This window comes from Eulemur rufifrons, chromosome 7 (assembly GCF_041146395.1).
Source record: "Eulemur rufifrons isolate Redbay chromosome 7, OSU_ERuf_1, whole genome shotgun sequence".
Taxonomy (NCBI): Eukaryota; Metazoa; Chordata; class Mammalia; order Primates; family Lemuridae; genus Eulemur; species Eulemur rufifrons.
In genome coordinates, this window is record NC_090989.1 from 239,820,477 (window position 1) to 239,832,864 (window position 12,388).

The window sequence follows — 12,388 nt, forward strand, 5'->3', positions numbered from 1 at the left end:
AGAATATCAGCACTGCACATATGTGGCATCACCACATATGTGCAAAACCACCTCAGTTCTGAGTCCACTAAACACCATGTGAAACCATCTTCATATTGAAAGTCTCATTCGTTTATTCTTTCAGGTCTTACCTCAATTACTACATCCTTAGACTTCCCCTGATCATCTTATACCTAAAATGTACCCCACACCTCCTGCCTTCTCCTCGCCCCTCTTCCCTGCACACACACACACACACACACACACACACATTTTCATTACCCTGTGAGTGCCTTTCTCATCCTTACTGTTATCTCTAATTGGCGTGTCTAGTGAGTTTGTTTATCATCTGTCTCATCTGAAAAGCTCAGGACCTTTTCAATCCCTAAGACTTCATATCCTGCCTGGCACATAGTACACACTTAGTAAACATTTACTGAATGAATGACTGAGTATATAATTGAGTGATTAAGTAAACTTTATGCCTTGTTATTAATGAATTGACCAAATGATAAATAGAGAATATTCTGAAGTTATAATTTGAGCTTTCCCATTTTACATGCATGGTAATAAATGAAAATGATTCTGCTTACAGCTGGACTGAGGGCAGCTGTTGGAGCCGTCCAGAACCAAGTGTACAGTGTACCAGTTACTGTGTGCCCACACACAATCCTTACAAACCATTCGGGATGCCTCTTGTCATTAGCCCCCAGCACATAAGCAAAAACTCCTTGTTAGAGATTTCCAAATTAGTTATATCAGGGAATGGCATAGAATTGTTTTCACACTGGACTGATTTGCATCACAGAAACTAAAATACAGTACTCTGGGGCAGCTCACAGGGAAAGGCAGAGAAAATGAGAGAGAGAAAGGGACACTAAGAACTCATCACCACTCTAACACAAAGGTATTTTCCAGGCAACGATCAGCAAGCTGCTCCTGTTGTTCCCAAGTTCAACCTTTACAGAAACGTTGCCACCCCCACTGGTATTACTATCAATATGTACCTCTCTCCAACCCCACCGCCCCCCGAGGAAATCATCAATGCCTGTGTCGATCACACAGCTAGATTTGCATATTAACAGGTACTTTTAGAGATATTCCTATTTATTTCTTCTCATTCCTAGAGTTGTGTATCAGAAAAGCCTTAAGAGGGTATAAAATCATCTCATTTACTATTTTTATTATAGAAGTAGTATTGATTCATACTATAATTTTAGATGTTCCTTATTTACATGGAAATGTTCCATAAATATACTTTCCTTATAAAATGAATATTTAAATTTCACCGTGTTAAATATAAAAGTTTTGGGTTTTTTTCTTGTGTTTTTTTTTATTTTCTTTTTATTATTCTTTTTCAAAATAGACATTGGTGGCATTTACTGTACAAAGTTATTTGTACATTGACTGCATATTTTATAAACATTTAATAAACTCTCTTGTCAGTACATAAGTTAATGAGTGCTTTAAAATATCTTCTGTCCACTCAAGAGATAAACTGTTGTGTTTGCATAGTAAACAAAATAACCATCTCTTACGGCATATAAATGTTAGATATTACCATTTCTATGCTCACAGCTCAATTATCTGAGATTTCAATCTGAGCCTATCATTTTAGGATTCCTACAAACCTCAAATCAAAAGCCAAGAAGCACTGCCTACCCAAAATACCTCTGTGTATATATATTTTATTCACCCATACTCTTTGAGAGAAAAGTCAAGACTTTACTAAGGGAAAGATTCAGGCATTTATAATAAAATGGACTTGGTAGACACAGCAATATTTTCCCTCTCCAGTGCCACTGTTTTTTAAAGCCAGTAAAACTTTGATTTTATATAATCCCTTTTCCATATCCTTACTTTTTTATAAATGTAACACACTGTAAGGATTTATTCCAAAAGAAAAATAAATTTAATGGCAAAATACTGCAATGTGCCTAGTCCCATGAGAGGAGATTTCAGTACAGCAACAAGCTTCCACCCAGACACTGCAGTTCCATTAAATGGAATTATATCAATATATATTTATAGGGAAGATTTTGACTTATTGTTAGTTAAATGAAACCTTGTCTTGCTTTGAAGACAAAGGAACTCTTATCCAAAAATAAACATTTCATTGCCTGAGTTTGTTCACGGGTTTGCCTGCTTTCCCCCGCTGTACCCGCACACACCCTGAATACCCCTCTTTCGAGATACCCAGCACTGTGTCTCCTCATTGTTGGTCCACCTGCTCCTTCATTAACCAGGAGTTCCTCATGGATAAAGACCAAGTCTTACATCTCTCTGTACTGAAATCTAGTCCAATGTCTAATATAGTTATTTAATAGCTGGATGGACAGTGGACAGCATATAGGAAGATGAACTGCTGATAGATATTTACAAGTCATCAGGAAAAGGGAAATGACTGATTTGTTCTAACATTAGTAGAGCCAAAAGGGAAAAGACCTAGAGTGAGTTTTCCTAGAGTCAGGAACTAAGTGTCTACATTAGTTTGTGGAATCTCTGTGCTTGGGGTATTTAAAAGTAGGCCTCACCGGGCACATTGGCTCACACCTGTGATCCTAGCACTCTGGAATGCCAAGGCAGGCGGATTGTATGAGCTCAGGAGTTCAAGACCAGCCTGAGCAAAAGCAAGACTCCATCTCTACTAAAAATAGAAAGAAATTATATGGACAACTAAAAATATATATAGAAAAATTAGCTAGGCATGGTGGCACATGCCTGTAGTCCCAGCTATTCAGGAAGCTGAGGCAGGAGGATTGCTTGAGCCCAGGAGTTTGAGGTTGCTGTGAGCTAGGCTGACACCATGGCACTCTAGCCTGGGCAACAGAGTGAGACTCTGTCTAAAAAAATAAATAAATAAAATTTAAAAAAATAATAAAATAAAATAAAAGGAGACTTATTGGCCATGAACCAAAGAACTAAGACCTCTCCAAGCTCTGTGGTACTTGTATCATTTTAACAGCTGCTTTGGCCACCTTGTTCAGGTGCACACTCAAATAAACCCAGATGGAGCCAATAGTCAGGGAAGGAAAAGAGGAGGGAGGTTTCTTTAACCAAGCAGAACTCTCTAAAGTCCTCCACTCCAGAATTTATGACCCCACAGGTAAAAGGAAAGTTTCTCTGATACCTGGTAAAGGGACTAGTAGAGACCTTTAATGGAACCCAGAAAAAGTTAATAGTTGATTCTGAGCATTGACTCCAAGCTAGAATCATAGAATTTTAAAATTGAAAGGGGCCATGGAAAATATCTGATCCAGTATCTCCACCATGCAGATGAAAAATCTGAAGCTCAGCATGATGTACATGACCTAGCTATGGATATAGCTTAGATCTCTATGATGTCTTAATGACCAGGTATGCCTCCTGACATGCGAGTAGTTCAAGCCATTTATGACCCAGGCAACCCTAGAATGGAGGGATATAAGTTTAAGGATATAACAGGTACCTCTCTAGAATAATGCCATCTAAGAGAAATAGAATGCAAACCATGAATGAGAACCATATACGTCATTTTTAATTTCCTAGTAGCCACATTAAAAAGGTTAAAAAAAAAAAAACAAAAAAAAAACAAAAAACAGGCATGGTGGTATGCACCTATAGTCCCAGCTACTCAGGAGGCTCGCTTGAGCCCAGGAGTTCAAGGCTGTAATGCACTATGATCATGCCTATGAATAGCCACTGAACTCCAGCTTGGGCAACACAAAAAACCCATCTTTAAAAAAATAAATAAAAATATGTAAAAAGGTAAAAAAGAAACAGGTGAAGATTTTAATGATATTTAATTTAACCCAATATATCTAAAATATTATTACTTCAACATGTAATCACTATAAAAATTAATGAGATATTTTACTTTCTTGCTACACTTCAAAATCCAGTGTGTATTGTACATTTACGGCACCTCAGTTCAGACTAGCCACATTTCAAGTGCTCAACAGCCACATGTGATAGTGGCTTCCCTACTGGAAAGCGCAGGTCTAGAACTTTAAGGTACAGATAAAAGAACTGCAAACACTTGGGTACTGGAAGTTTTCTCTAAAAGTGTAGGAAAGGCAAAGATGCTAAGAAATATTTTTGTTGACTAAAAGGGTATTTGTCTCTTTCTTGAACTCTCTGACCTGCCTTCATGTGAAATAATCAGAGGCTTCAAAAGACAAAAAATTAAGGAGTTTTCCGTAACTCGCCTCAATCTATGGCAGCAAGCTTCAGTTTACAACCAGTAACACTCTCTGTAGCTGATTTCTTGCCACTCCCACTTTTCCAAAATGTTCCCTTTCTTCAAGGCCCATCTTGAAGGCCACCAGTACCACCCCCATCTCCCCACCAAGCTGTGCCGGTCCCACTGCACACCGGCACTGGCTGTGCTCAGAGAGTGCATGGAGTTGTTTTCCCTACCTCTTTCAGGACCCTGCCTTGCACAATCCTCTACTTATAAACTTCCATGTTAAGAATTTTTATGGTTGCAAACAAAGCTGTTCATCAAAACACATGGCTGTTCCTCTTGCCACCAACTGGCAGCATGAATAGTACCTGGAGTAACACAACTTTGGGCTTTCAAACAAATGAACTTCCAATAGTCTTTTAGAACCTACACTGTTTGTAAGGAGGGCAGCACCTGTGGATACTGATGACTTGTCTGGCCTCCACTGCTTTGGATGTCCAGGGGACTTTGGAGTCCCCTGCAGAGCCTACCCTCCTGTGGGCAGTGACGAGGGTTCTCCTTCACTCAGGGAGGCAGAGCACATAGTGGAAAGGGACCCCAGAGGCAGAAGATCTGGTTTCCAATCCTCGCTCTGCCACTGGCTACTTGTGTAATGCTCAGAACTTCAGTTTCTCCTTGTTAATATATGGATAACAACTTCTGCTTAGTATGACTATGTGGATTATTAAATAAGGTACTGGAGGTAAACTGCCTGGTCCAGTCCAAGGAAAGCACTCTGTAATTAATAGGCTACATTTATGGAGCAATTACTATGCGCCACTTGGGCTAAGAGTTTTATATATTATCCCTTCTAATCCTCAAAGCAATGCTATGAGAGCAGCACCATTATCATCCTCGTTTTACAAACATGGAAACTGATGCTGAGGAGATGTTATCTTGCTCAAGGTCACGTAGCCCGAAGGTGATGAAGCCAAGTCCAGAACCCCGGGTCTGCCTCATTTCAAAGCCTATACTCTTAATCACAGTCATATACTATGTGGCTTAATGGGATGCCAGCCTGTACCAAATACCTGTTTCCTGGCTGCTTTGATAAACCTAAGGGCAGTTAATTAATAGGCAGATCTTTGATCTGCCCCTTCCAAGTTCCCTGGGCTACCCTCAGAGTCTTCCAAGACAGGACATTCTCCCCTTTCCCACTGATGCTGAAAATATCCCAATACAGACCAACCAATAGATACAATTCCAACTGCTCTTTAGCAGATCAAACTGTTGCTCTTTGCTGATGATATGATCTTAGAGCTATTACAGAAAACCTCAAAGATTCTGCCAAGAGACTCCTGGAATTGATAAATGAATTCAGCAAAGTCTCAGGCTACAAAATCAATGTACAGAAATCAGTAGTATTCCTATACGCCAACAACAGTCAAGCTGAGAATCAAATCAAAGACTCAAAACCTTTCACAATAGTTACAAAGAAAATAAAATACCTAGGAATATATTTAACCAAGGAGGTGAGATATCTCTACAAAGAGAACTATGAATCACTGAGGAAGGAAATTGCAGAGGATGTAAACAAATGGAAAAACATCATGCTCATGGATCGGCAGAATCAACACTGTTAAAATGTCCATACTGTCCAAAGTGACTTACAGATTCAATGCAATTTCCATCAAAATACCAACATCATTTTTCACAGATCTAGAAAAAATAATTCTATGCTTTGTTTGGAACCAGAAAATACCCCAAATAGCCAAAGCAATCTTAAGCAAAAGGAGCAAATCTGGAGGCCTAGCTTTACCAGACTTTAAGCTATACTACAAGGCTATAGTAACCAAAACAACATGGTGCTAGCACAAAAACAGAGACATAGACCAAGGGAATTGAGCAGAAAATGCAGATATAAAACCATCCCCCATCCACATATTGCCATCTGATCTTTGACAAAGTAGACAATAATATACACTGGGGAAAAGAAGCCCTATTCCATAAATGCTGCCGGGAAAATTGGATAGCCACATGTAGAAGATTGAAACAGGATCCATCTCTTTCACCACTCACAAGAATTAACTCAAGATGAATAACATATTTAAATCTAAGACATGAAACCATAAGAATTCTGGAAGAAAATGTCATAAAAACTCTTCTAGATATCACCCTAGGCAAAGAATTTATTTATGAGGAAGACCCCAAGGGCAATCACAGCAACAAAGATAAATAAATAGGACCTGATTAAATTAGAAAACTTCTGCACAGCCAAGGAAACAATCAATAGAGCAAATAGACAATCTACAGAATGGGAGAAAATATTTGCAAGCTATACATCCAATAAAATGCTAATCACCAGAATCTACAAAGCACTCAGGCAAATCAGCAAGGAAAAAAAAAAAAATCAAACAACCCCATTAAAAAGTGGGCAAAGACATGAACAGAAGCTTTTCAAAAGATAGACTAATGACCAATAAACACATGAAAAAATGCTCAACATCACTAATCATCAGAGAAATGCAATTCAAAACCACACAAGGTATCACCTAACACCAGTGAGAATGGCTTTCATCAGAAAGTCCCAAAACAATAGATGCTAGTACACTGGTCTTGTGCCTGGGGAAAAAAAAAAAAGAAAAGAACAAACAATAGATGCTGGGATGGATGCAGAGAAAAAGGAACACTTATGCACTGTTGATGAGACTGCAAACTAGTGCACCTCTATGGAAAACAGCATGGAGGTTCCTCAAAGAACTAAAAGTAGGCCTATCATTTGATCCAGCAATCCCACTGCTGGGTCTTTACCCAAAGGAAAAAAAGTCATTTTATCAAAAATACACTTGCACTAGAATGTTCATTGTAGCACAATTCACAATCGCAAAGATGTGAAATCAACCCAAGTGCCCATCGATTCATGAGTGGATAAATAAAATGTGACATACATATACTATGGAGTATTACTCAGCCATAAAAAATGAATTAATAACTTTTGCATGCTGGGCACTGTGGCTCATGCCTGTATACTTAGCACTCTGGGAGGCCAAGGCGGGAAGATCACTTGAGCTCAGGAGTTCAAGACCAGCCTGAGGAAGAGTGAGACCCCATCTCTACTAAAAAAATAGAAAAATTAGCTGGGCATTGTGGCACATGCCAGTAGTCCCAGCTACTAGGGAGGCTGAGGCAAGAGGATCACTTAAGCCCAGGAGTTTGAAGTTGCAGTAAGCTATGAGGATGCCACTGTACTCTACCGAGGATGACAAAGCAAGACTGTCTCAAAAAACAAAAAACTTTTGCAACAATCTGGATGGAACTGGAGACCATTCTCCTAAGTGAAGTAGCACAAGAATGGAAAAACAAATACCACATGTACTCGCTATAAAATTGGAACTAACCAATCAGCACTTATGTGCACAGATGGAAGTAAAATTCAATGGAAATCATGCAGTGGGGAGCGGGGAGGAGGGGACGGGTGAAATCATACCTAACGGGAACAATGTCCACTATCCGGGTGATGGGCACACTTATAACTTCGACTCAAGCAGTACAAAAGCAATCCATGTAACCGTTTTGTAAATGTTTTATTTTTACCCCCGTAATATTCTGAAATTAAAAAAAGAAAACTCACAATTTTCTTTGCTGCCTAAACGAGAATGTCATTAGATAAAGTAAAAACAGTGACAATCAGGGAAACAAAGAACATAGAATGCTAGATCTAGAAGGACCCTAGAGATCAGCCCACCCTACCGCTCTTACAGATGTGGACGCTGAGGGCCAAAAGATGCTGAGTCACCATCCAAGGTCGCACAGCTGGTCAGCAGCAGCCTTCACCCCAAGGCCCCTATTATCTCCCATGTAATTGACTTCCATTTACAATTCAATTTCAAAACCAAAGTTCAGACTCTTAAAGGATTTGCAGCCCATTTTTCCTTTTCCCCTGGAGTTGAGAGTTTGTGACCTGTCACAGCTGCTGCGCAAGGCAGGAGAACAGTGCAGAAAATGCATTCTTAGTCTAAGAGAGGAGACGGTGCTGAGCATCGCCAAACCTCAAGTCATAAAAGTCATCCTTCCATGCTGATAGTTTAGAAAATTCTAGAATGCCTGGAATAGCAAAAACTGAGATGCTAGGGGCAGCGCCTTCTCAGAGGAGGACCCATGTCCCTGGAATCGTGTTCTCCTTTAACAGCCCCACACCCTAGTTAGCCAATGCTTCTCCTGAAGTTCATGTGTATTTAAAACATTTAAAATATTTATTTACTAAAAATTGTTCTCTTGTATTTATAACATATCCAGAGGCCAAGGAACAAGTGAGAATGCTTTTTATGGAATGCAAAATAAGATCATTGTGAACATAGATAGATATACTTCATGACAATCTTGAGGCAAGACACCTCACACTCCCTAACTTCATCTCCTCTATATACATCTTTAAAGAATCAGAAGAGTGTGAAAAGTCTGAATGAATCCAGTTTATACTCTGCCCGTGGTGCTAGTGAAATACGGAGGGATTATAAACAGGAACCCTTTGGCAGAGACTAATCCTTCCGGGGATCCCATCCCAGGCAATAGAAAGCAAGGTCAAACTCTTAAAAGTAAGTCAGAGAAAAAGCAAACTTACTGACTATCTGGTGCAAACATAATAGATGCAAATGATATACCAGCTAGCAGTTGCTGCCTAGGACCACAGCGAAAAGATTCTGAGGCCACACCAAGTTTAGTGGGCAAAACTACCTGGGTTGATTAGCCACATGGTCCAGGGGCCCTGGGTTAGGGCAGTGAGGTGGGTGAAAAAGATGAGGGAAGGGAAGGATAGGGAAAGAGAATCCTGGTGGAAATGTCCACAGGCTTCTGAAAATGATGATTTGTAGGAATCACACATTTGGAAGACATCTGGAATGACAACGAAGCCATAAAAATGTGAAGTTGCCAAGAAGAGAAGAGAAAGGAATAAAAACAAAACCTTAGAAAATGCATATTTGAGAAGGAGAAAATGAGTGTGATGTGCACTGTCTAGGGAATGGACACACTTGAAGCTCAGACTTGGGGGGATGGGGAGGCATGGGCAATATATATAACCTGAACTTTTGTACCCCCATAATGAGCTGAAAAAATAAAATAAAATAAAATAAAAAAGTTTGCTAAGTGCAAAAAAAAAAAAAAAGAAAAAGAAAAAAACTGACAAGAGTAAGAAAATTCAGCATCACAGATGTCAAATAAAGAAAAGATGTTTAAGTGTTCAATGGTTAAATGCCACAGAAAAATCAAAAGGCATGAGGGCAGAGAAAAGACATCTCATTTGGTGGCTCAAAAGCAACTTCAGAGGAGTGGTTGGGTGGGACCAAGGAATCGATGCTGCTGGAGAAATGGAGGGAGAGACGAAAGACCATCCTTCTGAAAAATACGGTGGCAAAAGCCATGAAAAAGGTAGAATAGGAACCAGGAGGTACACAAGAAATGTTAACGAAGTGACAGTTGCCACAGGGGACTGGATAGAAGTGAAGTCAGATCATCTTTGCAGGTAGAGGAACAGATTTGTAGATAGGGATTCTTTGATGAGCAACAATGATTGATGGAGCAAGAGCCTGGACTGGCAGGAGATCTGATTAAAGAAGGGAGATGGGTGAGGTTAAAGAGACAATGTGAGAGGAGAGGAGGGAATCAGGAGCACGAGGTTGATGGCCTCGACCCAGGGCACAAGGCATCCACAGAAAGTGGATGAGAATAGCAGGAATAGAAGCTAGAAGAGAGGCTCGAGGTGTGCACAGGGTACTCTAGGGAGTGTGCTGAAGGAACGTCAGAAGAGAGTGGCAGACTGGACTCCAGGAGCAGTGACGCTAGGCCCAGCTGGCCCACTTTCAGCAGCAGTGCTCAGCAGCAATGAAAGGCTGAAGGACCGGGAGGTGGCAGGCAGATGACAGGAGCTCCTTTGGGATGGGCATCTGTGGGTCAGGTTGAGTGGGCAGGAGGGATGTCAGCAAGAGCCACTGGTCCATTGGAGGAGCTGAGGGCCAGGACATGGCAACAGAGAACATATTTGGGGGCTACTGGGGACCTCCTGGGCTCTCTAGGCCCCTTTCCCCCTTGGCAATCAAAAGAGAGAAGAGTTCCTTCTCTGAAAAGGTATTTACAGACGCCTCTTCAACAAGGTACAATTGGTCAAAGCATTCCTAGGACAATGAGGCATGATTTTGGCAATGGCACCACCAAGTCTTGGAAGGAGACACACAAAGAAACATGCCAGTCACCAGGGTAGCTTCTCTTTCCACCTCTTATAGAACCAATCCTCTGGGGGAAGAAAGGTGCCACCCAACCTGCTCTAACTGTGCACATCTCCTTTTCGTGAAGCCCTGGGAACACTCCGCCTGGAACCCTATTCCTATCCATTCCTTTTTACTTCCTTCAGGTTTCAGCTCAAAAATCCCTGCTGCCAGGTCTTCCTGCATCCCCTGGCTAGGCCAGGTTCACTCTGCTCTTCCCCACAATCACTACATGCTTGTAGCTGCTACTCAGAGTCTGGCTTCCTGATGGGGAGGGCCTTGCGTACCACTGCCTCCGTGCATGGACGTGACGGGTACTCAGTGCAGGACTGCAGAAAGCAGTCAGGAACAGAGCGAGCATCACAGACGTGTAGGTTTTGTCCATTGTGGCCTGACCCACGAGCACACTTGCAAACTGAAAAGAAAACTCATCGGCTAGACTCCTATTTGTGTGTCCCTGTGTAGTGCTTTCCTACATGAAATTGGTTTTAAAAACAAATCCGTGAACTTCAACCCTATCTCATCTCTTACACATATATAATTTGAGCTAGATCACAAACCTAAATAAGAGAGCTAGAATTATAAAGCTTTTAGAAAACATAAGAGAATATCTTTATGTCTTGGGGGAAAGCAAAGGTTTCTTAGGTCATAGAAAGTAATAACCACAAAGGGAGGAATTAGTAAATTAGACATTTGTCAAAGTCAGAAGCTTCCACTACATCAAAAGATATCAGTAAGAAAATAGATAAGCAAGCCACACATACGGACACAATATTTGCAAAACATATATCTAGCAAAGGCCTGGTATCTCAGATATAGAAATATCATCTACAACTCTTTAATAAAAAGACAAAAAAGAACCAGGCAAATACTTGAATAGACATATCACAAAGCTATACAAATGGCCAATAAACATATACAAAAGTTCTTAACATCATTAGTCATCAGGGAAATGCATATTTAAACCATAATGAGATCTCACCACACACACACACACACACACACACACACACACACCAGAATAGCTAAAATGAAAAATATTAACTAAACCTACTGTGGGCAAAGTGAAGCAATTGGAATTCTCACACACTGGTGGCAGCAATGTGAAATGCTATGACCATTTTCAAAAAAGTCAGAGTTTTGTTATATGCCAGGCTACCTCCTAGCTCAGCAATTCCATTCCCAGGTATTTATCCAAAAGAAATAAAAAACACACATACACAAAAGAGTTGGACAAGAATATTTATAGTAGCTTATTCATATAACTAAAAACAGCTCAGGTGTCCATCAATAGGAAAATGGATAAACTGTGATATAACCATTCAATAGAAAACCACTCAGTGATAAAAAGGAATGAACTATTTGCACACACACAACAGCATAGTTCAATCTCAAGAGCATTTTGCTGAAAGAAGAATTAATCAAAAGAGTGCATATTTTATGATTGCATTTATATGAAAATCTAGAACAAGAGAAAGTGATCTTTAGTGGGGGCAAAAAATCAGATCAATGGATACCATTGGAAGGGAGAGAAGGGATTGACTAGAAAGAGGCATGCAGGAATTTTCCAGACTATTGGCAGTATTCTTTATCTTGATAGGGATTTGGGTTACATATGTAGGCATAGGAATTTTTCAAAACTCTGCAAATGCACTGAAGGTTTGTATATTTCATTGTAAAATTTACTCCAAAAGAAAAAAAACAAACAACTGTTGAACTGTAGTGAATGAAATCAATGCTGAACAATTTAGGGCAGAAGTTTCCTGATCTCTGTACTTTCCTTTGAAATACATTTTAAAAAAAGATGGATGAATAGATGGAGAGATGTGCCAATGTTAATGATAGAATCTAGGTGACAAATATACAGCCATCCACTTTAAAATTCTTCAGCTCTGTTGTATGCTTGAAATTTTTCATAATAAAATGTTGGGCAGGAAAATAGAGCCCAAAAAAATTTCTAAAAATCCCCAGATTTTTTTTACATGATCCCAGCATTATGGTTACA